The sequence below is a fragment of the Ambystoma mexicanum genome, unplaced genomic scaffold (genome assembly GCF_040938575.1).
Source record: "Ambystoma mexicanum isolate Mex_15411 unplaced genomic scaffold, UKY_AmexF1_1 Mex_scaf48, whole genome shotgun sequence".
Taxonomy (NCBI): domain Eukaryota; kingdom Metazoa; phylum Chordata; class Amphibia; order Caudata; family Ambystomatidae; genus Ambystoma; species Ambystoma mexicanum.
The window spans coordinates 1055123-1080915 of NW_027182464.1; the positions used below are offsets into that span (position 1 = coordinate 1055123).

At 44.5% G+C, this 25793-nt stretch overlaps 1 long non-coding RNA gene across 2 annotated transcripts in view; it reads left to right on the forward strand.

The window, feature by feature from the left end:
* LOC138560710 (uncharacterized) overlaps positions 1–25793 on the forward strand; it is a 46846-nt gene that overhangs the window by 2293 nt on the left and 18760 nt on the right. Inside the window, exons 2-4 of one of the 2 annotated variants that reach the window (XR_011299175.1) lie at positions 2721–2901; positions 10956–11074; positions 11734–11968. This is a non-coding gene — a long non-coding RNA (uncharacterized lncRNA). The remainder of the gene's footprint in view (positions 1–2720; positions 2902–10955; positions 11075–11733; positions 11969–25793) is intronic. The other variant, XR_011299176.1, reaches the window with a different exon arrangement.

The following is a 25793-nucleotide window of genomic DNA, read 5'->3' on the forward strand; positions in this document are numbered from 1 at the left end:
TAGACCCATCCTTTTGGACTTCTTTTGACACTGTTGACAACTTGATCTACATGATGTAGCCATGTGGTGACCAGTTTATTTGGGCATAGTTATGCTGTTCTGTGTATCCCCCCATTTGCCTACTGTCATCTGTAAACTAGATAAATGTACGCTTTGATTAGAAGCATTTCTCCTCCCCTCTCTCTCTCTTACCTTGGCTTTCACAAATCTGCTCTTGCCTTCATCTACTCTTTCCTGGAAGTTCGATCCTTTTAAAATCTCTTGGCACTCGGAAACCTCTGACCCCACTCCTCTCCCCATCAGCGGTCACCATCGATCAGTCCTTGGATCTCTGCTCTTCACCCTCTATACCTTTGCCATAGGAAGACTACTCATCGTTTGGCTTTCACCATCACCTTTTTGCTGAAGACCAACAAATATTTTTCTTATTTCCCTACTTCACCCCAGCCACCGCAGAACAGATTGAAAACTGTCTCACTTCAGTTTATCACAGGATGGCTCTTTGTTTCCTCATGCTAAACTATTCAAACATTAAAGTCCTCTTTCTCCCAGCTTCCAATGCCATCCCTTCCCTACCCTCTTTCCTTTCGGACACTGCTCCCCTGGGATATAACATCAACAAAAATAGAAACGTGAAACTGGGGGAGAGTAAGGTAGCAATAATCGCATCTAAGAACCGCCACTCTCTCAACCTCTTCCAATCTTTCCAGGCCTGAAAATGTGCACTTTGCAATAGCCTTTGGCTAATGGTATTTGATTTTGACAGTAAAAATTGTGTCCTCTGTTTAAGTGGAAAATTGAGTGGGCAAGTCACTTTTTATGCCTGGCTAGTAGCTTGCAACTTGAAATGTATTACAGCTGTATGAAACACTTTGCAATCAAAGCCTACCAACATGTCAACTCCATTGGGCAGCTATAACTGCATTGTGGTTTGTGTGCCTGATTAGGTACTACAGCATCTCTGTGGTAGTTCAAGCTGTGTTCCTTTGGGGTGCCGGGGGAAGGGCTCTGTCTTTTGAGTTTTAAGTCTTTGTCATGTAGAATTATAATGATGTTGAAGGTCCGGTTCAGTCAGGGATAAAGACGTGTTTTAGCTTTTACGTTTCCTTGGATCTTGGAGTTGCATTATTATAAAGGTTTATGGGTATTTATTATTTATCTGTCAAGCTTTTAATCCACCTTCTATGCTGATGTTTTAGGTTACAAGGTAACATTCTGTTAATTTTGTGTGGAAACAGGGTTACACTCTCTGGGTATCCCGTGGTTGGAACAACCTTAATTAATATGAAGTAATTTACTACGAAGTAATCACTTTGAAAAATATATGTAGTTGTGGTTTAAGGGTTATAAATGTGGGGAGGGGTTTGGGGTAGAGGTAATAGTGAGGGGGAAGAAGGGATGGGAACCACCAATTAAAAAAATATGAAAATCGTAGTAATTACAAAAGGTCTAGGTTTTTATCTTTGCCTGAATTGTGGCAATGATAGCAGTCTGTGTAGATTGGCTAAGTGTTTGGGTACAGCAGCTGATATTTAACTTTCTTATTGGTGGCTTTTGATGTTGAGTCGGAGAATAGATTATTTTGCTTTATTCAAAACAAGGCATGACAGTGGTCTGGGCATGGATACATTCCACGTGAGGAGCTGGGACACTCGAGGCCGTTTTCCCTCTAAGTGGAAAGCGGGACAAAATGTCAGTGAGCAGACATCAGGTAAGACTAGTATGTAGCCAGTGGTCTGGGAAAGGTGACACGATGGTGGGTTTCAATGAAGTAGGATCAATATCCAATTGGGAGACAGATAGTATGCTGGTTAGGGTGGTTAGGTCGGGAGGCACCCACAAGTGTGTAGTTGTAGAGCAATTTGGTGTCAAAATCTGGTTGGTTTAGTCAGACATTTGTAAGAGAAGAGAAGAGGCATAGACGCCAGACACTTACTTGAGGGGTTGTCAGTTTTTGGTGAAGTTTGCCATCCTGTCAGGAGAGGCTTGGTTGAGCATGAAAAAGGGTGTCGCCTTTTGACCAAGCTTCCCTTCATCTGCATACCATGGTGTTGTAAAACAGTAGGTGTGACATGTTGCATGTATATGGATAGGCTGAGGCCTAATCTGGTGTTCTTTTCTCAGCTACAGTGTATTGTGGGGTACATTTGGCACAGCCGTTGGGCACTCGTCGAGGTAGAAAGATGTCCAGGTGAGGATACTTGTTGACCTGGGAACTTTAGGCATTTTATTTCCTACCACAGTGTTTAGTGATATTTCTCCTCAAATAGGTTCTATGATCCATTTTTTTTCTGGAGCATAATATATCAGATGGAACCATTTACTAAAATTGCTTCTGCTAGGGATAATTAATTAGCTGAAAGCACCCACATTTTTGACTGGTAGTAGCATATTCATTTAATCCCAAAGAGAAACAATGCATCTGGAAATGGCTCGGCTGGTTAATACTTTGGGATATTTCATGGATTCTTGTGAAACACAGTATTTGAAAAGAAGGATTTTTGTTTTGTCAATAGGTGTTGGAAATGTCTGTGGGTGAATGTGAATCCTCTAAAGCCAGTATGAAGGAGCTTGCATGTGCCCTATGCTAGTCCTTATTTGTTCACACCATAACGGTCTCATGATTTTAACATATTGATTTATGGGCTTAGCGTTAATTATTTTATCGCTTAGAACTGTTATTCATCTGGAATATCTTTGTTTTTTTACGCTTTATGTAGAATTTGCGAATGTGTCTGCTAGACAGTTGCATCATCCTGCCTTCAGCAGTCCCACTTGTTCTTGCCTGTTCATGTTTGCTTCTCCATTGCACTCAACCTCCTGAGGTCTGCCAACATTGCTGCATGCTTGTCTCGCAGTAGAAGATATACTGATTGCCGCAGCCAGCATTTGGTGGGGAAGGTAAGCGTACCTCAGAAGTAGTAGAACCGTTTAATCTCTGCTTGTGTTTGTCTCCAACTGTTTGCAGCTCTGTCTGTCTGTGTGTGCATTTGTGACTTCATAAGTGTCCATGTGTCTAACAAAGCCTGTGACTTTTCTCTGACTAACCATTTGAGGAGCTGTAAGTGCTTCAATCTTCAGTCTGTCATCTAGTGTGTCTGCCCCCACTAAAAACGGAAGCCCTTCACTTCTGAAAGGGTGGTTAATGCTAACAGGAGAAAAGAAGAAAGAAAAACGGCAGAAGTCTCTTCCATCACATACTTGAGTCTTTTGCTGAATTTGATACATATTGTTTTCTTGTTTCTACAAAGTTTTAATTATGTGCTACATTGACTCGCTCAGTTGCTCGTCAGCGATGGTTGATTTTGGGATGGGAATATTGGGGCTACTAGATTAGAGAGAGCTACCATATCAGTTACGGTGCAATTTCTAACACATTGAAAATTGATAGTTCTTCTGTCCCATGCATGCTTCTAGTCACAGCAGACTTTTATCTAGTTTACAGATGACAGTAGGCAAATGGGGGGGGATACACAGAACAGCATAACTATGCCCAAATAAACTGGTCACCACATGGCTACATCATGTAGAACAAGTTGTTGTCCCTTGGTTCACATTACCTGTTTCACATTATCGATAACTTCCCGAACAGCCAATTGCAAACAAACAGAAATAGGGTAAATATCATTTTACTTTTTTCAGTTTTTTTCAAATTTATTTTGAGCTAAGGAGTATACACACACACACACACACACAGGTCTTTGTGACCCAAAGGTTGTTGGAGTCCCCGAGTTAGTTTCCTCTCTATGCCCACAGAAAATAGTCTGAAAGTTATAACTTTCCTACCAGCCACATGGGGAAAGACAAGCAGCTTGTTGAGGGCCAGATTCTTTGCCCTGCTCCTGTTATCCTGTTATTCATGTTTGAGTCCCATCCAAAGGAATGGATTGGATCCCTCTCCCCTTTAATTAAATGACTGTAACTGCTTAGGCTCCACTGTCTACATTGTCACCTAATTGTTTAATTCATGCAATGCAAGCCAGTTACTTTATCACCCCAAACTTGCCCACCTTAGTAAGGTTTCTTGGACAACTGGTGCTTGGACCCACTGTATCTGAAAGATAATTAACAAAACTAAAACAAAAATAAAAACGGAGGGCCTTGGTCTTCTTTATCACCCCAAATCTCTGTCCTCTCCCTGTCTTCCCCTCTTTTGAATACTTATACAAAACCGTCACCTACCCCCACGCCATTTCCTTTAATTATCTACCGCCCTCCTGGCCCCCTCTCCTCCTTCTACAATGATTTTGACCACCTCCTGTCTCTCATCCCCCCACCCCTAATCTCCTCACTGTTCTTGGTGAATTTAACCTACCTCTTTCCTCCACCCACCAATCCTCCCCTCTTTTATCTATGCTCTACTCCTTTCTTCGTACCCCTCTCCCTACCTCACCTACTCGCTCTTCTGGCTCCACTCTCGACCTTGTCTTCATCTCCTCCTTCACCCCTTCCTCGGTCCCTACGCACCTATCTGTCCGACCACATTTTACTCCCCTTCTCACTCACTCCCCCTCCCTCCACCTCTTTCTCCAGGTGAGACCTCTGCAATTTTAACCCCTCTCACTTCCACGAAACCTGCTCCTCCACCCTCCCCCTCCCCCCTTTCTCTCACTTTTCTTCTCTCTCTGCTAATGATGCTCCTTCTAGTCTATCCTCTTCTCTATCCTCCAGTCTCAATCAACTTTACCCTCTTTCCCCCTTCCGCCCCTCCCGCAAGCCTGCCCAACCCTGGCTTTCCTCTCACCTTCTGTCAATGCGCCGTTTCCTCAGACGCTGGCTCAAACATCGCTCACCTGTCAACCAAGCCACGCACTTCTCTTACCACTCCCTCTTTGACTCCTGTCTTAACTTAGCAAACCCTTCCTATTTCGCTAAACTTCTCCACTCTCAATCTTCCTCATCCCAGATGAATCTTGCAAACCCTCACTCGTCTTCTCCCCCCCACCCCTGACCACTCTTCCACCTCTCCCCTCTCTCCCTCTGACTTTGCAAACTTCTTCTCCTCTAAAATACCCACCTTACGCCAAAACATTCTACTCTCCCCCTCTTATTCTTCTCACTCCACCCCTTCCGCCTACTTGTCTAATTTCACCCTTGTCTCTAACGCTGATATTTCCCTCCTCTTGTCCAAAACTCACTCCCCTGCTGCCCCATCTGATCCTCTTCCTTATCCGCTAATTCCCCAAATCTACCCTCTTCTCATACCTTACCTTCTTTCTTCATCATTTGCCTTATCACTGCTACCTTTTCTTTCAAGCATTCTACTATCATTCCCATACTGAAAAAAAACCCTCCGCTAACCCTCTCCTGGCCTCGAACTTTCGCCCCATCTCTCTTACAATTCCTCCCTAAATTCCTGAAACAACTAGTGTACTCCCAACTCTCGGCTTTTGTCTCCAACCGCCTCCCCTCTACTCAATCTGGCTTTCGACCCAAGCATTCCACCGAAACTGCTCTCGCCTCCGTTCTTAACTCCCTCCTCACTGCTCGCTACTCCAAACATTCTTCTATTCTCATTCTCCTTGACCTCTCTTCCGCCTTTGACAGTGTAGATCACCCCTTACTCCTCGACACTCTTTCCTCATTCAGTCTCAAAGGCTCTGTTCTCAAATGGTTTTCCTCCTACCTTTCCAACTGCTCCTTTGCCGTCTCTTGGGGTGGCCGCTCATCACCTATTCACTCCCTCGACTTTGGTGTTCCACAAGGCTCTGTGTTTGGCCCCTTCCTCTTCTCACTCTACACCTCTCTTCTTGCACCTGTCATCTCATCCTTTGGTATCTCTCAACATTTCTACGCTGAGGACACCCTATTCTTCCTTTCCTTCTCGTGCTTCACTCCCGATATTCACCTCAAACTCTCGTCCTGTCTCACTGATATCAAAACTTGGATGTCCTCCCACTTTCTCACCCTAAACACCGATAAAATTGAAGTTGTATTCCGTCCTGCCAACACTCTTCATCCCCCTCTACCCCCCCACTCATCTCTGCCTCTGCCCGTAATCTGGGCCTTCACTTTGACCTTTCCTTTACCTATCATATCTCTCTAACCTCCCGTGCCTGTCACTTCCATCTCTTTAATGTTCCCAAAATCCACTCATCCCTCACCACCAAACTCTTAATCTTCTCCTGTCTCATCTACTGTTCAGCCATCCTCTTTGGCCTCCCTGCCTCTCGTCTCGCCCCTCTCAAATCCCTCTACCGCTCTGCAATCCGCACTCTGTTCCCTTTCTCCCTACGACTCCATTTCCTCTTCGCTTTCCTCACTCGGCTGGCTTTCCTTCCACTCAACTTAAATTCAACTTCCTCTGTCTTGTCTTTAAATCTCTTTATAATCTTGCCCCTCCCTACCTTTCCTCCCTTCTTTCTTTCTACTCCCCCCCCCTCCGTTCCGCAGACCTCTTCCTCCTCTGTCCCTCCCTCTCTTTGCACCCCATCTCGCTTCCGTTCCTTTCAGCTCCTCGCCCTGCTTCACTGGAACTCTTTAACTTTCTCTATCCGTTCCATCTCCTCCTTCTCTTCCTTCCTATCCTCCTTAAAATCCCACCTTCTTCAACCTCCCTCCCTGACCACCCTGCTACTCCCCTTCCTCTGATTTTACCCATTGATATCGGCAAATTGTTCTGCATACTGTACCTGTTTATTTGACTTATGAATTGTAATTTACTGCTTCCAATGTATTCTTGTTCTATGTAAAGCTCTTTGGTGTAAAGCGCTATATAAAAGTTAATAAATACAAAACTAAGGACCCTGTCCTTTAACAATTTAGATTTTTCCTTTTCAGACCAGAGGCCTTTGACTTTGACTCTGGATGATAATGGCTTGTTTTCTTTTCCCTCTCCTTTTCGCGCTGTATTGCCGACATAACTCAAAACATAGCCAACCCATGGCGCAGAGTTTCACGATAAGCTTAAACACAAGCGATTGGAACAAGTCTGGGTGTTACACAGTGACAAGGCTTTCGCCTTGGATCGGTTCCGACTTCCTCACCAAGAGGGAGTCCTTCCCAATGATGCACCCTACTGCCCTAAGAATATCCAGGGACAGATGAGCAGATCACTTGAAAGGGCGAGAATGTTAAACGCCTGACAAGGACACCAGGCTGGAATAATAAGAGAGTGGGAAGCAGGAACGGGTTGCAACAAAAGACAAAATCACAAGCAAGGAGCACCAAATGCGTAACCACTCACTAACCTGATCAAAAGAGCCTGTAAACCTTGGTGGTGAACCGAGGCGGGTCCCTGTATTGGAAACTGCCACTGGAAAGGAAGGAGATGCCCACTACTGAGTAAAGGCTGGACAAGTAGTCTACAATAAATCCTACTTGGAGCACAAGCAAGGCTAGGAATGGATCTTACCTTTGGTGCAGTGATTACTACATCCAGGAGGTATGTAACCCAGAAGATGGTGTGGTTGGAAGAGCAGGGAGATGTAAAACGAGGGAAGGTAGGTCGTGCAGGAGCTAAGCCCGGGCAGCACAAGGGTCGCACTAGTATCTGGTTGCGGCACTCTATTCTCAGCATAGCGTCCACAGCCCTAGTGCCGGAGGAATCCAAGAATAAGGGCCAGGAGAAATCGGGTAAGGTGTGTGCAGGATAATGGAAGGGGAGTTGGATGACAAATAATCCCCAGACTTGGGATGGAGAGCGGAGTCCAGCAGGGTTAGGGTTGTCAAGGACAGACCAAGTAACATACAGGCTGGCAAGGTAATTCAGACCGCCAGAAATATCGCTAGGCGATATGAGTGTAACAGTCATAGGGATCAGAGCCAGAATGTAAGGCAAAAGAATGGTCAAGGCGGGCCGGGGTCGTCAGGGAGCGGGCGGCGTCGATTGCAGAATCAGATAGCAGAAGAGAAGACCAAAAGGCGGGCCAGGGTCAGAGACACGAAGGTATTCAAAAGTAAAACACACAACCAAGAACAGAGTCCAGAAGGCGATAATTCGGGCAACAGAAAATCCAATAAGCAGGGCAGCCTCACGACGCACAAACGAAGATCAGAAAAGCTGAATCAGTAATCATTTTTTACTACGAGTCTGCAGGAGGCCGAACGCGACCATGGCAAACGCCAAGCCGCTTTCCAGGATCCAAAGAGTGGGCATATCCTATGCCTAGATCCAGGTAATCTTAGACCCAAGCGGGCAGTTGATGACAATGAAAGTGCAGGAGTGGTTCATGACAGAGACACTTTCCAGTCTGCAGAAACTTTTATCAAGGGAGCGCTTTGAAATTAAATAGCCAACAAACTATCTGCAACTCTTGAGCACATGTCGCCATCCCACATTCATAAATGGTCTTCATAAATCTCAACACACTTAAGATATCATGAACCATCTAAAGAGGGTGTTGCCCTTAAGGTTGTTTTCTTTCTTCTGATTTACTATGTCTTGTCTAACTAGCAGCTACATATCTCTTGCATACATCCCTGATCAAACGCTCCTTCTAACATGTTTAATTTAACCCTAATTTGTGTTATGTTTTGTTCACTCATTTTCCCCCAACTCACTCTCTTCTTCTCTTTCCCTTTCCTCCCACAGACTGCAGCCTGGTTTTAACATCCTGGGCTGGGTTACAATTCTCTCACCAACAGCTATTCAGTGCTTTAAGACAACTACGGTGATGACTCGTGCAGTATAAAAGCTAAATAACATTAAGTGGCTCAACTACCCCTTTTATATCACATGTCGTCTCAGTCTCATATCCTTGTGTCTCTGACAGTATATGATGACGCCATCCATTCCCCTATAACGCCCTCGGTCATTGCAAAGTTAAGGCTTATCCACTTTATTAATTCTTCTGTAGTTGCTCTTAACCGGCCAGCTGCTGAGCCAAAGACAACTTCTTCTAACCATGGTTACCAAGCACTTCCTGATCTTTGTGTTCTATTGCAGTATGCCAAAGTGTTAGCTTTGTAATCTGAGCTCATTAGTAGTTGGTCATTAGCGCTCTGAAACACTTGTGTATGGCGCAAAACAAATAATTCCTCCATCTTTGACTGCTTAATGTTCCCTCTGCTTACTTTGTTATTTTGAAGAGCCCTCCATTTAGGGTGGCTCCCGCATTACTGCAGTGGTTACCTTCCCTTGCTCTTAATATAAGCCTAGCTGCAGTCTGGCATTAGAGATAAGTCGATGCCAAGTGGTTTGGCAGTCTGCAGTCCTTACTTAAAGCATCTGCTTTGTATCATTAAATGATCCATACAGACATCAATTTAAATATTGCTTTAGACTTTATATCCAGAATACTATCAATTTGCACCTGCAGTGGATGCAGCAGCCAATCAAGTTGCCTATAACGCAGGTATTTGTCACGGGTGAAATCATGCGTTTCAAGCGGTCACAGAGAAGTTTACAAACTACCAGTGGATCTTCATCTCCTTTCTGCCACACAACCACCAAATTTACAAATAAACACACTTGCCACCTCTGTACCCCTTTACTGCAGGCCACCTCTGTATCTTTTCTGTCTGCTACAGGCAAAAGCGTAGCATCTTTTCCCTCTTTTGATGGTGGCCATTTTGTTTGTGACCTTGTTTGGGCGGGAACATTTGCCCTCCCTACACAAGACATTGCACCATTTTTGCTGGGTTGCCAATACTTATAATTACCTAGATGGCTGGCCGTTTCGTCACCTATCTGAGGCCTGTTCAAAGTTGTCACTAAGCAGGTTGGAGAGGTACATAGTGCATATTATCTGTCCCAATGATCGCACTGTAAAATTGGTTACATGTTTGCCTTTGTGCTTCAAAACCAATTTTTACCACAAACCTCAGCACACTGATTCGACAAGAGGAACCTAATGCTGATACATTGTGCCCTCTTGAGATTAGCTCTAGTGAAAGGCCACCATAGATGTGGCAGTTGCTCTGTTTGCCAATCCACATTGCAAATTACCATCTTTTAAGTGGTGGGGGAAAAAGATGGCCACTTTACGAACTGCAAGACGGCATGCGTTGTGCATGTGATTATATGCCCATGTGACAAATATTACATTATAATATTACGTTGGCAAAACTAAACTGCCAGTCCACACTTGTATAAATGAGCACAAATCAAGAATTCGGAACAAGGTGATAACAGCGCCTTTGATGGCACATTGTTGCGAGCATCAACATACGCCTGATGACATTCAGTGGTCTGTTATTGAGAAGATTGTGGCTTACAGAGGTGGGTCGTTAGATGTCCTTATCGAGGTATGAACAAAAATGATTCTACCAGTTAAAATCGCACTTGGAGGGTCTGAATGGCCAGCTCAATTGGAGATTAATGATCTGATTGACCATCTTATATTTGACTGATTATGACCCCTGATGTATATTAGTTTAGTGAACTGTACAGCAATATCACCATCAATTGGACTGCTAGATGCCCTCAGTACATTACTAGTTTGGCTTACTATGCACAGATATAACATTATAGATCCATTATGTAACCTGGTCTCCTGCATTTATGTGGTCATCTAAAATTTGAAAGTGGTTGTCTAGAACATGTAACTTTTTCTTGTCCCAAGACATTAGCTTTGCATTTTGAACACACCTTGCATTTCCAAGATGGCCAAAACGATACCAATGCCTATAGGTAGCTCTCCAACAAATTATTCATTTTCTGGTTGTTACGGATGAGGTAAACGTGAACTTTCCAGATAATGTTTTAATGATTTTTGATGTGTGTGTTTAGATGTGTCACTGTCTGTGTTTATGTTCTAATAGATTCGTATGTATATCAACTTGGATTTTATCCAAATCTATATGTTGTTGTCAAAGAAATAAAATATTTTTAAGATCATGGTTGTGAGAGAGGTGTGTTAACAGAAATAAATGATTTGGGGGGCTGTGTCCCCAAAATAGACAAATTCCGTTATTAACTATGTGCTTATAACTGAAATGTGTTAGCTACGTGGTTTCTATTATGAAGATGTTGTGATTTCATATATGTATTCCCTGGTCTTTGTAATTTCCAGGGACCCCGGTGTATGTTTTCAGCACACTGATTCTACAGGGCTTCTACAAGTGGAGACTTCAAAAAGCAGCACTCAAGCTCCCTCCAAGGGCACATCCTCGGAAAATAGAGGGACACGATGTAAGTGACATCAGCAATAGGATGCTCTTTTAAGTTTAATTTGAGATACATTTGGACACCGTATATGGGGGTGAAAGGCTCTGCCAAAGGACACATTCCATTTGGAATAAAAATAAACTGGCAATAGTGGACATAAATCAAAGTGGATAGAATAGTTTTTTTCTTCTGGGGGGGGGGGGAACCTCCAGAACAAAAGAGGGACGCGGCCAACAGATGATGCTGAATATTATGAGGGAGTAGGAGATTTATTTTATGTGCTGGATCGGGACGTAAGCCACGCAGGGGAGGGGGGGCTTGGGCTGGACTAAAAGCAGTGGATTGTTTTATCGCATATAGCTACATTCAGTTTGAGATCTGGATTTCTAAGGGATATTTGCATCCCAGTATCTGTGGCATCCCCAACTAGTTTTTCCAGATTATGCCTCCTCTAGTGTCCCACTACCTGTCCCTCCACGCTTTAGCCCAGTCACTGATCGACTAAATCATAACTATTCTGATGCCAGAGCGCCCATAGGCCATTCTTGATTAACCCCACAGACACTCCAGCACTACATAGTAATGCCTTATGTATTTGATGCATGGACATTGGTTGTAAAATGGCAGTATCCTGTACACATGATGCAAGCTAATAGAAGATATTTTCCTTTTCTCCTCAATAGGTTCATCTGGCAAGTAATGTGCCAACCACTTCTGTTCGGGCAGAGGTGAACCACAAAGCATTTTATCATCAGATAAGTTACTATTCTTTTTTCTGGATTTTAACTGCATTGCTATGTTACTGCTTTTGTACACCATGTCCTGATGCACAAGAATAGCTGTTATTTATTTATGTTCCTTGTAGGTTAAATGGACCTGACCAGCAAGTATGCATTTTTATGGAGCTTTAATGACTTGGTGAGTTAAACGTGCCCAATTCTTGGGAGTCATTTTCCCTAATTCAAATACAGTATTTCAATTAAGACATTGTCGGGCATCCAATCTAGCAACCCTGAAGGCAATTCTCCTTATACGCTCTGCTTTCCATCTATCATTTTATTCTCATGTATCGATCCACAAGGCTGAGCATTCACCTACTGCTACATGCACCCACCTGTAGAGCCATTCACCACCAATGTGGCCATCCACTCACTTCAACCAATCTTCTAGACAACCGCCCACCTACCCACCCACGCATGGCCCATCCAGTCCCCCTTCTTGGGTCAGGAAAATAGGACGGGATAGCCTGGTTTGGGATTGTTGCCCCGGTGTGACTCTGTGCAGTCTCTATTTGCATTAATGCAGGCATGGTATGGGTGATTCTCTTTGTATTCAGGCATCCCTTGCTTTGTTGCCAGTTGACAATATGGTTTTGTGTTTTTGATCTACAGAGGCGCTTGTTTGTATGGGGTACTAGCTCTCTGTGTCCTTACATGGTCAGTCTCAGCAGACGAGAGCAGTAGAAGCTCTGCAAAGGTACAGCCGGCACACGACAGCGAACTAGGTGCTAACAGGACGATATGAATATTTCCCTCGTTGTAGAAAGAAATAACTTTGATTTTTCGTTGTTTGGCTGGACACCCAAGTAGGGTGCAGTGAACAGCCAACACACTCCATTTGGCTTTTGTGACGGCACCATGCGAGTGCTGTGGCCCTGAAGAAGTTGGTATATCCATCACACCACTGAAAAAGGTAGGCCTGTTGAAACAAAGGACACGTTATGCAGTCCAGAGGTTGTCGCAAGTGGATCCCTCTCACTTGTGTGAGAGAGATACAAAGCCTTGATAATGCCTCCACATGTAATTTTCTGTTTAGGACATTAAGAAGCAGAACTCTTAAATTAATGAGTGTTGTTCCATTTTTAAATTTGTTTTTATAGTAGCCAATCCAGGGAAAATAATAAATAATTGTATTTCACCTGCACGGCTTAACGCATGTACTTGGGGCAAACTGCCACGGGTTGTGCATTTTAGATGGGATCAAAACAGTAGTGATTGTGCCCAGATAGGTATAGGGCACGTCTCTTTTCTATCCCCTAGCCTTAGATAAGAGGCTCATCAGCTTTGTCTAGGGCGAGTCACCACAGTAGCGAAGATTATTAGATTGATAATATAGATTGTTGGAGGGCAAACAGTTCAGAGTTACACTATAGGTAACTTTAAAAAGGTAAGAAATCGGTGACCTAACACTGTTTATGTGAAAAAATTTTGGGTGTGTTGTTAGGCATAATACCCACCACGAGTACTTATAAGTGTTTCTGCCGCATAAACACAACACACTGATAAGAGTTGGAGGGGGGTCAAGAAGTCCATGAATTTCTGAATGCAATTGCCCCTATCGTTAATGGGTAGGGCTGCGTTACTATAGTGTTACCCAGACTTTGTAACATTATTTTGTGAACGTTCCTTATATCTTCATCCCTTCTTTGGCCTGCTAGACACAGAGTGCAGACAATTGTTATGGCAGAATAGACACTGTTGGTTGGTCTTAAAAACTCTCAATCTGAACTTTACTTTTTGCGGTTTGTAGGGGGCTGGCTGGCAGATGAGTCGACACTTGACACACACCTAGTGCAACCTGCAAACAGTATTATCTGAAAGAGATTCTGTGGGTACAAATCCCCAATTTAGGTCAACAACCATATCTGGTGACATTAGGCATTCAGCAGTGGCAGAGAGCCTGTAAGATACCCCAAGGACCCTGTTTCCTCACAGATTCCCCTGGCGGCAGCACTGTCAGATGGACGGCAATTACGATCTGGTAAACGCGAACTCTGGGAATCCTCGGGGGTGGTCACGTTTGGGGACCTGTTGAAAATTACACATTGATGGACTTCCAGGCGCTGAAAGAATGCATAGGTATCCATGAGGGTCAGTACTTATTATGATTTGTGAACCGAAAACCACGCACAATGCCTTAAAAGCCATATTCGATATTTCAGAAGAGGGGCATACCGCGTCCAGACTTTATAACCTGTTTCTTTCTAAATATTTCTCAAGTGCATTGAAAGTAAGACTGAGTTGGGAGACAGACTTGGGGAAAGTCCTTCATGGATGCAGAGTGGCAGAAAGTAATCGGGTATCGTAAAAATGTTTCTGGAAATGGTAAGCTATAATTCCTGCAACTGTACATAACACATAGAGCTTACTTAACACCTTGAAAGAGTGCCCGTTCTAAGGGCGCAAACAACATTGCCCCAGATGTAACGAGGAGAATGTGGGGATGGTGCTTATGTTCTGGGCTTGCTCAGAAATACAACTATACTGGAGGGAAATTGCAAGTAGAATGTCCAAGGGTGATATAATTTTGAATGTCCAATCCCCTGTGCCCTGTCTGTTGGGTATTTTCCCACGTCCCAAGGATAGACAATACATGAGTAGAATGAAGGACCTGGCTTTTGTATTGGCCAAGCGTAAGATAGCAATGGATTGGAAATTCTCGAAAGGCCCTGCGGTAGAGATGTGGTGGAAAGACCTACAAAAATGGACACTAGCAGAAACGACGGTGTAGCAAAAGGCAGCCACCCAATATACAAACGTCCTATGTGATCATATAGGTTCTGTGAAAGAGCTGACACAGACTATAATCGCACCGAGGAGCACTGGCACTGTTAGCCACGAAACTGCATATTGCCATGATTACATACAAAATGTAATATTTAAATAAGGAGCGTATAAGCATCGGAGACTAATAAAGGTCACTTGAGTTGTCTGGGCGGGAAAGAAGGGGTGAGAACTAACATACTGATCGCAAGACAAGAGCTCATAAAATTGAGCCATGGTGGCAAGGTTCCTAAAAGATGTATATTGAAATATTAAGACCTGTTGTGTACGTTGGACTTTGTTTTAACTTTAGGAGGCTTTTGGTTGTTGGTGTCAGAAAACGAGGTACTGCTCTCTATTTGATGTGTGGCTCCCCAGCGTTTGCAGAGTACTAGAAAAGACATCTGCTTTGGCCTATTGAATGTCTATAATGTTGTGGGAGGGGCGGGGTCCAGTATTAGAGGCTCATACAAGCTCCTGAATTTCTTTAATGTATAAAATAGAGGTGATGCTTTGCTACAGTGGCTTAAATGAAGCATCTGAAGTCACTCAATAGTATAACCTTGTATTCTTGCATGGTACCGACATCACACATATAAGGTTGAGGGTGAAAAAGAAGGGCCAGTTAAGGTTAGATGACTGTGTTGTGTAGGCACATGCTTTGCATATTCCTTCGCAGTTTTTCAAGGCTGGTGTGCAGTTTTACAAGGTTTATTAGGTCCGTATTTGTCAGCAGCCTTTTGGCTAGAGAAACATGCTGTCAAATCGACTGCTGTTTTCACTGGATTTTTTTATTTTAAAACTTATTAATGATATGTATAAGTACAATAAATCTCATGAATTATATGATATATTCAGACTTCATGTACTTCCTTTAAGACACTAAAACAAAGCTTCACCTCTCCTTTTACAGTATGAGATTCAGAAGCTTGAGCAATGCTAGCCACTAATACTCTATCCTCCAGCACACCCTATTGCCATTCAGATTTAGAAACCAGTTGAACCAGCCTTCACTGCAAGGAGATCACATTTTGACCATTGTCTCACAAGCCCCAGGATAGGCTTCTGTGAAAGGCCCAAAGGTGGGGATCAGGTCTCTGTTCAAGGCCCAACTATTATGTCAGGAGGTGTGGTGGGACTTGTTTGAATTCTTGATCCAGCATCTGGAAAGACCCCTTCTTAGATTCCTGAGATGGGTATGGGCTAGAATTCAAACCTCTTCCTCCCCCAGGACCTTTGGTTGTGACTCGTCCTTTACATTTTATCTCTAATGAAGCGACACATCACATCGATCCCGCTACCTCATCCATCGAAGTGGTGCAAAGAGCTACTAGTCTGTGTTTGGGTACAGAAGGCAACACATCAGGGGGTTTTACATTTGTTTCACACCTCAGGGATTTTTATTTCTCCAGCTTGCTTTAGAAGGGAGATGCTGCAGCAAATTATTCTACCTCTCCTCCCGAAGAGATCCAACTGACATCATTAGATCTCTCAGGTGCTTACCTTCAGGTCCAAATTCACCCTTGTCACCAGTGTTTCTTAATATTCACAGACAGACACAGACCTTCCTGTGTTGGCCAGCTCCCAGAGTTTTTACAAAGATGCTGGCCCCTCTAATGGCTTTCCTTCTTGAAAAGGGGGTTGCAGTCTTCTCAGACCTGGATCACTAGCTTGTGTCCACTCAGCCCCCCTGCATCTTCATTAATTATCTTTACATTTTCTTGCTCTCTGATCACCTTTTTCCAACTCTTGATCTTACTTTCATAGTGATCCAGTTTTGAACAGGTCAAGATCTGGCATTTCCTTTTGAAGAAATCATGTTCTCACTCAGATCAGTGGTTCAGGTGTTTGATATCCAGATGCCCTTGGCAAGGTAATGACCCAAGCTTCAGGAGCTGATGTAGCATTCTTCTTTGGGGACCAAACCTCACCTAGATCCTCCAAGGATGTACCTCCATGGTTACTAGATCCTCCAAGGATGTACCTTGATGGTTACTAGATGTCTCAAGACCAAGCCTTTGAGGTCCTTGCTCTAGTGACTGATGAGGTTAGTCTTCAGTTGGTGACTAGATCTGTTAAACCATAGCAAGGGAATCTTCCCCTCCCCTCACCCCCACCTCAAAAGGTTATCATGACCGATGTCAGTCCATGGGGTTGGTGTGCATTCTTGGATTTGAACAAGCTTAAAGAAAAGTGGTCTGTTTTTAGAGGGACACTCGTCTCATTGGAAGGGGTTACTGAAAATGTTTGGATCTCTTCGAGTTTGGTCGCCTGTTTCAGGGAGATGTGACCTTTATCAGTATAGACAGTTCGTAGCCATGATTTATATAAACAGAAAGGTGTCTCTGGATCCAAGGCTTCCTCGGATCTGGTTTGACAGCTGGGATATTGGGTTGAGAGGTTTCTTCTCCGTTTCTGAGCTCCATATCAGAGGCTTGGGCAACTCCAAAACAGACAGATTGAGCTGGGTATTTCCTTCTAAGAATCTGCCTCCCCACAGATTTTCAGGGAGAGTTGCCAAATGTTTGGCTTTCCAAGGCTACGTCTATTTGCCTCCAGGGAAAATGCTCAGGTGAGGCTCTCTGCTCCAGGTTCTCTGGCTTGGATGTGGGACGCTTTGTTTATTCTCTGGCGCAGCGTCCTGCTTTATGCCTTTCCTCTTTACCCTGATCCTGGGGGTTCTTGCATGAAGGTTCGAGAGGTGGGCCAATTGATGAATCATGTTGCTCCCTTTTGGACCAAGAGGAGGCAATTTCCACCCAATCATCTAATGTCTGTGACCATTCAATGCATTTTTCTCCTTTGACCCATTCAATCCCTAGGGGAGATGACTTCTGTATCCTTCCCTCGACTAACAGTTTGGATGTTGTGCAGGGACATTTGCTATGGTAAGCGGCTCTCCAGTGGAGTAGCAGCTTCCTTTCTGCACTCTTAAGCCAGCTATGAGGTCTTCATGTAGTAAGCAATGGAAGGGGGGAGCGTTCAACATGAGTGTAGCCTCGTAGCTTAGGTTCTGTTCCTAATAGCTTGTGGTTTCTTTTGGATGGTTTTGATATGGGCTTGACGGTCTTCTCCCTTAAAAGCCAGTGATGGTGATCTTCAGGACTTTTATAGAATACTGCGGGGCTCTCAAGGAAGTGTTTTCATGTGTCTCCCATCTTCCAAAGAGTTTCCTTTTGGCAAGAACCCCCTCCTCTAATCTTCCTTTAGGCTTATAATTTCATGAAGGACCTTTTGAGCCTCCAGATTTGATTGACAATTATTCTGTTTCTTTTATGGTTTATCCTTAGTGCCCGTCATATTGGCCTTGGGCATTGGGGTGTTGGGGGCTCACTTATGCAGAGCGCTACTTTTGAGTACTAAGCCAGAGCCACTTGTTTTTAGTCCAGCACAAGGCCTTGACGTCTTTTCATAGATTTGAGTAGATAATCTAACCTGCTGTTTACTCTCCTTCATCCTCTGAAGAGGTGGAATCCTTAATCTTTTAAAAGTCTATAAAATAATGTTTATGTGCGTAAAGAGGACAACTTCATTAAACAAATATCAGTTGCTCTGTCACCTCTGGCATGGCAGACAACATTAGAAATGTTAGCCCGGGTTGGTAGCTCAGTTCCTTTAGCATAGTTGCTAGCCTATTCACACTTTCATCAGAGAATTTAGGTCCAGTTTTCTTGTGTCCTAATATTTGTAGGACACCCACTTGGGCTTCCACTCATACAGTAGTGTCACATTAGTGGGAGTGAGGGCAGTTTAAAATCAATAGACTAGTAACTGATGACATCTTTGATTCCTGTGCCATGAACTATAACATGTTCATGGGTGTTGCAGGGATGTGGTGTCTTGCTTTGTTGTGTTTTTCCTGGACTAGGCACTTCAGCTTGGGTATTCTGCATAAGTAATAGTATGGGACAAACTGGTAAAGCATCAATTACTTTGACTAATCTCCATGGCTCCTACTCCCCAGCCAAGTTCTCCTGTTCTCCCACCCCTTATCGTGTTGCAGACTTTGGTATGCTGGGAAAAAAGAGGAGGAGCAATGGGGTCAGAACAACTATGTCTGGTAAGTAGTGGGGGCGGTTCTCTTCCCGGTTGGATCATGTCTAGACCTTAGTGTGCAGGGATTGAATATGTATATTGTAGTCCTGTCTAGCAAGTTAGGGGTCACCAAAAGAGTAATGGACAAGGAATAGTAGGTCTAGAAGTACTGGAGATTAGCGATGTAATCCATGCATCCCTGATCAGTGGAGGATTTGTGCTGGAACAAGACAGCTCCACTCTGGCAAAAATTGTTTAGACAGAGCGATGCTCTGTCTAGACCCCTGGCCCAATTCGCCGCTGTGCCATTGGGCTGTATGCTTTTTCCTGGAAAAATGCTACAGAGTCTGGACGGAACCCATGACCGATGTTAAGCACCGAGAACTGGGACACTGCCATTGCACTAAGCACCGCCTGGCTGGCCCAATTCAAAAACAATGATTGGCTGTTTGCTAATCTTTATGATTGGCCAGAAGCTGACAAGCAGCTTTAGCTTCCAATCATAAGGAGGTACAGAAGCAGCCAATCATGTTTGAGGAAGTACATTGCCGTAGCCATCTTGGAGTTCTTGGCCCTGCCGTGCCAACTGCTGTGTCTTCCATAGCTCCTGCTACTTTAGGTAAGAGGATATTGTGCTTATGTTTCCAATTTTAACGGACAGTGTTTGTAAAAATTATTTTCTTACCACTGGTGCTCGCAATGATTATTTTCCTTAGGAAGAAAGGAAAATAATCCTTCTGAGCACCAGCGTTCCCTCGCCTTTATATTTCCAAAACAATACACAGGCGAGGAGAGGGTTGACATGAAAGCGCTAAGCAAGCGCTTTCATGTTGACCTTCTCCTCGCCTTTATAGTGTTTTGTAAATCCATTTAACAGACACCAGCGCTCGCACAAGTTATTTGAGTTCACAGTGCGTTCTGCATTGCACCTGGGAAGGTGCAAAGATTAAGCCTCAGAAAGGCGACCTTCTTTAAAAATGATCCATAAGTGCAGACATGTTTTATCACCGATCACCGACCGTCTGATGCTTGCTTCTGAAGCGTTCGTAAGGGTGTGTTTCAGGTGCAGCTTTCTCATAACAATAAACACACTGGATGCAAGTTTTCCCACGTGAGTAATTCCGCCTCATTCAGCGTAATAGCGGATTTTCAAAGCTTTCATGTATACCGGTTGGGACACCAGTCATGTACATGTGAAATTGTGGATAGTCTTATGTTCCAATAATACTCTTTCCTTTTATGCAAATCGCCAGCAGGATTGGATTCTATGAAGACACACTGTATTGTGACCTGGAAAGGGGCTATGCCGATCGGTCATACACCGCGCCCCTCCTCCCTCCTCTTCCAAGGATGAGAGGGTTCCCCCAATACATTCTTTCCATTTCCAGCAATGTCCCTGATGACATGTCGGAGAGAGGAAAAACAAGATGGAGAAACTGTGAGACCGCAGGCAATCAAAAGAAAAGGCCAGCTGTCCATTTTACAAGGCAAGATGAGATGAGGCAGAAAATGATTGGGAGTCAGAAGTGAAAGGGAAAAGAGGGCAGCAGAAACAAGCCGATGGAAAGAGACAAGAAGGTTGCGTGATCAGAGTGATAGTGTGGGCAGATAGCAATTGAAAAGAGAGACTGGGTGCATTCTGTCAGAGCTGCAGCAGTTAAAGTGAGACAGGAGATCAATGAGCATCATAGGAGATCAATGAGCATTATAAAGAGAAGCACAGAAGGCATTAAGAAAAAAAACGATGATTCTTTTAGAAAGACAGCAAGACTATAAGAGATGGAGGCCAGTTAGGGAGTGGAAAACGGGTGGTAAAAGTTTCCCCTTAAGTTTTGTAGTCCACAAAGACGTTCTTAAATTCTAACCTACCCAAACCCCAACTTTCCATGTTGCCTGTCACGCATAGGCACTGATGGACTGCCATCATCACTCACGCGTTGTCTGCTTTTTCTTCCTGAGTACATAGGCCCACTCAATCATAGATAGATAGATGGATAGAGAGATAGATAGTCAAGGCTTTAAGTTGGATGCTGTCTTACAGCCTGATACCTGCAGGGTATTGAATTCCGACCCCACAAAGGGATCTGTACATTCAGAAGATTTGCCCACCTCATGCTGAGATGCCTCTGCACAGCAGGAATTAACATCAGTGCTGGGGGCATTAAAATACAAAAAGGAATTAACTGAACATATTAGCAATTCACTTATGACTGGCAACTACTGCTAGAAGGAAACACTTTGTTTTGATAAAAGACCTTTTTGGTTTTGGCAAATTTTGGTGGCGCTTGAGCCATTGCTACAGAAGAGAGAGAAAGAGACACGGACTGGGGGTTCTGAACTGAGAATATCTGGCAATTCCTTGGCATGAAATTGCAAATCACTGAAATCTTTTTCCAAACTTCTTGGCCGTTCTAACCAATGAGAATCTCCCTAACAATAGGTGTTCCGATCAACACATTTGTAAGGGCTTTCCATTTCCCAGCTGTGCAGTAATTTCATATTGGGCTATTTATTGCTGACAATTGGGCTATTTGTGTGTACTTTTGATTGCCAATCGTTTTTTGTTGTACTCCTGAGGCTCTTGCTACAACAACCCAGCAGTCCCATGGCCACTCTCCCTACCCCTCACCCTCTCTATCCTCACCCATGCCACTCCCACGCACTCACTACACCCCCATTACGTGTGCTGGTGTGCTTTTGTTTGGCCTATTTTGGACTACTTTAGATCAGTCCTCCCAAGGCTGCTTTTGTTGGTGGTTTCTACCCCTTCCAACCACCTGACCCTCACTCTCTCTACCCCCACACTTTCTACCCCAACCTCTCACTCTCACCTACCCAATCTCTACCCTCCCCCACCCATCCTACCTTCATCTTCTCTACCCCACTCTCTATCCCCACCCACCCTTTCCCCACTCTCTACCTACCTTACCCTAACCCCACTCTTGCTGCCCGAACTACGCAACATACCGCCACTCTCTCTAACCCCACCAACTCATCGTACCTCCACCCACCGTCCCTACTCCCACTCTCTACCCTAACCCCACTCTCTACTGCCATACACCTACCATTCCACCCTCTCGAACCTTATCCCCACCCTACTTCCACTCTCTACCCACACACTATAGCCTCCACTCCCTCTTCCCCAACCGACCCACCTTACCAACCACCTTACCTTCACACTCTGTACCCTCATCCACCATACTGCCACTCTCTACCCTACTCGCCCACCGTACCTTAACTCTCTACGCCCCCCCCCCCTCCTGACCGCCAATTTTAAGGGGTGGGAGGTGGTATGGAGCAGTAAGGGTTGGACCAAATTTCTGTTTTGTTGAAGTAGATCTGTGACTTGCGTGTTGGGCACACTTCTGTGATGGAGGCAGAGTATCGTCTTTAGACGTCTGTTTTACAGGGTTTGGATCCTGTATTGAAATATTTGATTGTCCTGGTTACATTATCGAAGGTGATAACATGAGTCACACTTACTTAATCTCCCAGCACATTCAGTGCCCCACACCAAAGAGCTGACAAGCCTGGTCTAAAAGGATGACTTTAGAGATCATCCTGGAATCATCTGATGGTCATGGAACTACATTAGAAGAAATTCACATATCAGATGTCATTGCACTGTTAAAGCCATCAACAAATGTCTCAGAATGCTGGGTGATGATTTGGGGATGAGCTTAGTGTAAAGACTGGAGGGGGTGTATCCGTACTTCTGCCCTCTACATGGCAGGGCCTCAGCACAGAGCACCCCAACCAAGGTACTCTATATGGTAGCTATGGATGAGCAACCAAGGCTTAAGCTCTCAGGAGGTGATGCATGCTGGTTCTTAAGTACAGTGAGTCCCCAATCCCCCACAAAGGAATGTCCACACACTATGTTATGTGCTAAGACAGTTCTTTATATAAACAATAAGGTTCAGAGATATATACAGAATAACACACTTTGTACTCTGGTAATTCTATAATGACAAATATATACAATTCTATGTGGCACCACACTTCAACTTTAGATTCCTTGAAAATGCATCAACTGCTGCCATTTATAATAGAGCATACAAATCCTTCAGTAAGGTGTATCAGCATAGATAATAAGGAAGGATGGCAGGTTAAGCAATGGCAGAATGCTTTCTTTGGATAGAGATACACAATTCTGAGTGAGGATTCCACCCCTCCCCCACCCCCACCTGGGCAACCTGTAATGAGAGTTAACAAGCCCAGTCCCTAAATGCTTAATAAGCCTTGCTTCTTGGTTAAAAAGTTCAACCACCCCAATGTACCTGAATTGGAAGAGTTTCTTCGATGGTATCCTTCGAGGGTGGTCTCCCTTTTTAAAGCAGGAGCCTCTGGGCGTCGAGAACCTCGAGGAAAAGTCGAACACTGGTGCGGATACAGCAGCTTCGACCTTCGCAGTGTTCGTCGACAGTCATTTCTTCGATGGTGGAAGTCCTGGGAAGGTGAGACGTGCGGTAGATCTCGATGCAAAAGTGTTCAGTGTCGCAAGTAAGACTTTGTGGACTTCAAAGACCTTTGGTGGTGATGGATGCAGGCCCAGCAGTGGGGGTCGCGGTCCTCTGGCCTGTCGATGCTGCAGCCACAGAACGTACCTCGGGATAGCTTCGGGACACCACCACGGATCTCCACTCTGTCAGTGTCCTTGGGATGTCTTTGTCGGCTTCTGGTGGCGGAAACCTACCGGCAGGCTTTCCTCGGTAGCCAGCGACCTTGACTTTCTCCGGCGGGAGAAAGTGGTTGGCAGTGATGGCAATGGCGCCCTCTGTCAAATGTTCTTAGGCAAGGTGGAACTTTCTCGGCTCCGGGCGTCGAGCAGCACAGTATCAAGGTGTCCCCGCTTCTGGGCGACTCGTTTGGAACCGGCTTGCAGCAATCATGGAGATCTTCCGAACCCCGGTCGACGTCAATGAACTTCGACCTTGATGTCCAGGCACTCGCTTTAGGATTCTGAGCGGACCCTCTCTCTGGATGTCAGACTCACAGCACTGGATTCCTGGGTACCTTGATGAAGAACAGCAGTTTTTACACGATGGTCCCTCGTAGCTTGGGGAGAGGTGTCCTAGCCAGGTCCTCTCTCGGATCAGTCCTCGACAAACTTAACTGCTTTTGGATTACATTGAAGGAAATGCAGCAGCAATCTCCTCCAGCTGGGTTTCCAATAACCGCTTCAAGTTTCGACTTCAGCTTCTGAACAAACTGGTAAGTGAGAGGTCCACAGACGTACACATCTGTCCCTCATTCACTCAGGCTGAGCCAGGCTTCAGTCAGCCAGTCGTGCAGAAGGGCATTGATGCAGGCAGCCAATCAGGCTCACGGGCATTCAGGCCATTCACTTCACCGAGACACCCATAACAAGGAATGTGTATTGGGGCAAACACCCAGCATTTCAGCACACTACACTCATGTCAGTTCCAGGCAGGGCTGTCTCATTCATTGTGTCCCACACACAGAAACCAGGCACCCATAATATAGAATGCATATTGGTCACACATGTCACACAGGTCCCACCCCAAATATGTACCCACAATATACAGTCACTGGGAACGCTCCAGCCAGTCTGTCCTGCATTTCCCCACAATACCATATATGGTTCTTCCACCCAACAGCCAGTCAGGGGAAGGGACAGAGTCAGGGTTTCCCAGGACTTTGCAAAAACAATGTAACAGGCAATAGAAACCAAGAGACCCCAGGGGCCACCTTGCCTTCTCTCAGGAATTCACTGATTCCTAAGGCAGGGCCTGGGTATCCCAAAATGGAGGATACTCTGAGCTCCTGTCGTATCAGCATGAAACTGCCACCAGGCCATACCCTGCTCTGTGAGCAACACACAGGTGCCCAAAACATACAGTAGGGGCACAGGGTTGTACCCCCCACCCATGGGTGCCATAAGGGTATCCCAAGGGTCTCTGTTCACCACAACCAAAAAAGAGGAAGAGCGGCACTGCCAGGGGTCCCAACAGAACACACATAAGGGAGGACAAGGACAGGGAGGCCCTGTCCCTCCAATGCATTTCCAGCATCACGCCTAGGATGACTTGCTGCTTACGCCAACATCATCCCTATTTTAGACAACTTTGTTCCTGATGATTTTAGGATGACTTGCTGATTACTTCAAGAGCATTGCCATGTTTGTCCCTGATGATTTGGGGATGATCTGCTGATTACTTCGGGAGCATCGCCATGAAACATGTTTGTTCTTGAAGATTTGGGCATGATTTAATGATTAATTCAGAGCATCAGAGTTTGTAGAATGATTTGCAATCTAATATTGATTGTCATTCAGCTTTTGCTATGTTGCACGTGTGCTGACAGATTTTAAAATGCTTTGCTAATCACACCTTTTTGGTATTCTTTTTATTTGCATGTAAAAACCATAATATGGACATTACTCAATGTAAAAGTGTTAAACCATATAACAGGAATCGCACTTAAAAAGCATACAATCCACAGAAAGTTTTCTTTCAGTAGTGACTAACGCATATGTAGGGAAATCATTTTAATTAGTTCATGCACCCTGCGAAAACAAATCCACATGTTTCACGAAACATATTGGTATAGGTGGCCATGCAGCCAATCATGAACTAAGCCAAGTGTGTCCTCTACTTGTGGTTAGCAGCAGAATAGAGACCCTCAAGCCAAACCGACTTGCCTAAGTAAAAGTCAACCACCACAACAAGCACACAAGAAAAGATTGTCCACACAATATATCTTGGTTAAACAATATAATCTTTACATAAATGTTTCGATATAAATGAATCTCTACATCACATGAAAACACCACACTATGTATAGAAACCTACACAGGGTCTCCAGAACTTATATACTTAATGGATGGTCCACCCGGTAACAATCCCCAATGTGGTGAAGGTGCTCATTCCCCTATATACAATTGTAGACAATAATAAAGGACGCACCTCAGTAGGGAATGAGACCAGGAGAACGGGTGTGAGGAAAGTAAAGTTTTATAAAGATAAATGCATGCGAGAGCGCTCTGACCAACAATACAGAATACAGTAAATTATATGCTTTAGGGCCGTCATTAGTGACGATTCTCTTTAGGTACATCAAGTTGCATTGGGATTGGTGATATGATATAACACGCTTAATACCCAGGGATCGAACCTGTGTTGCTACGCGTCGTCGTGTTTCCA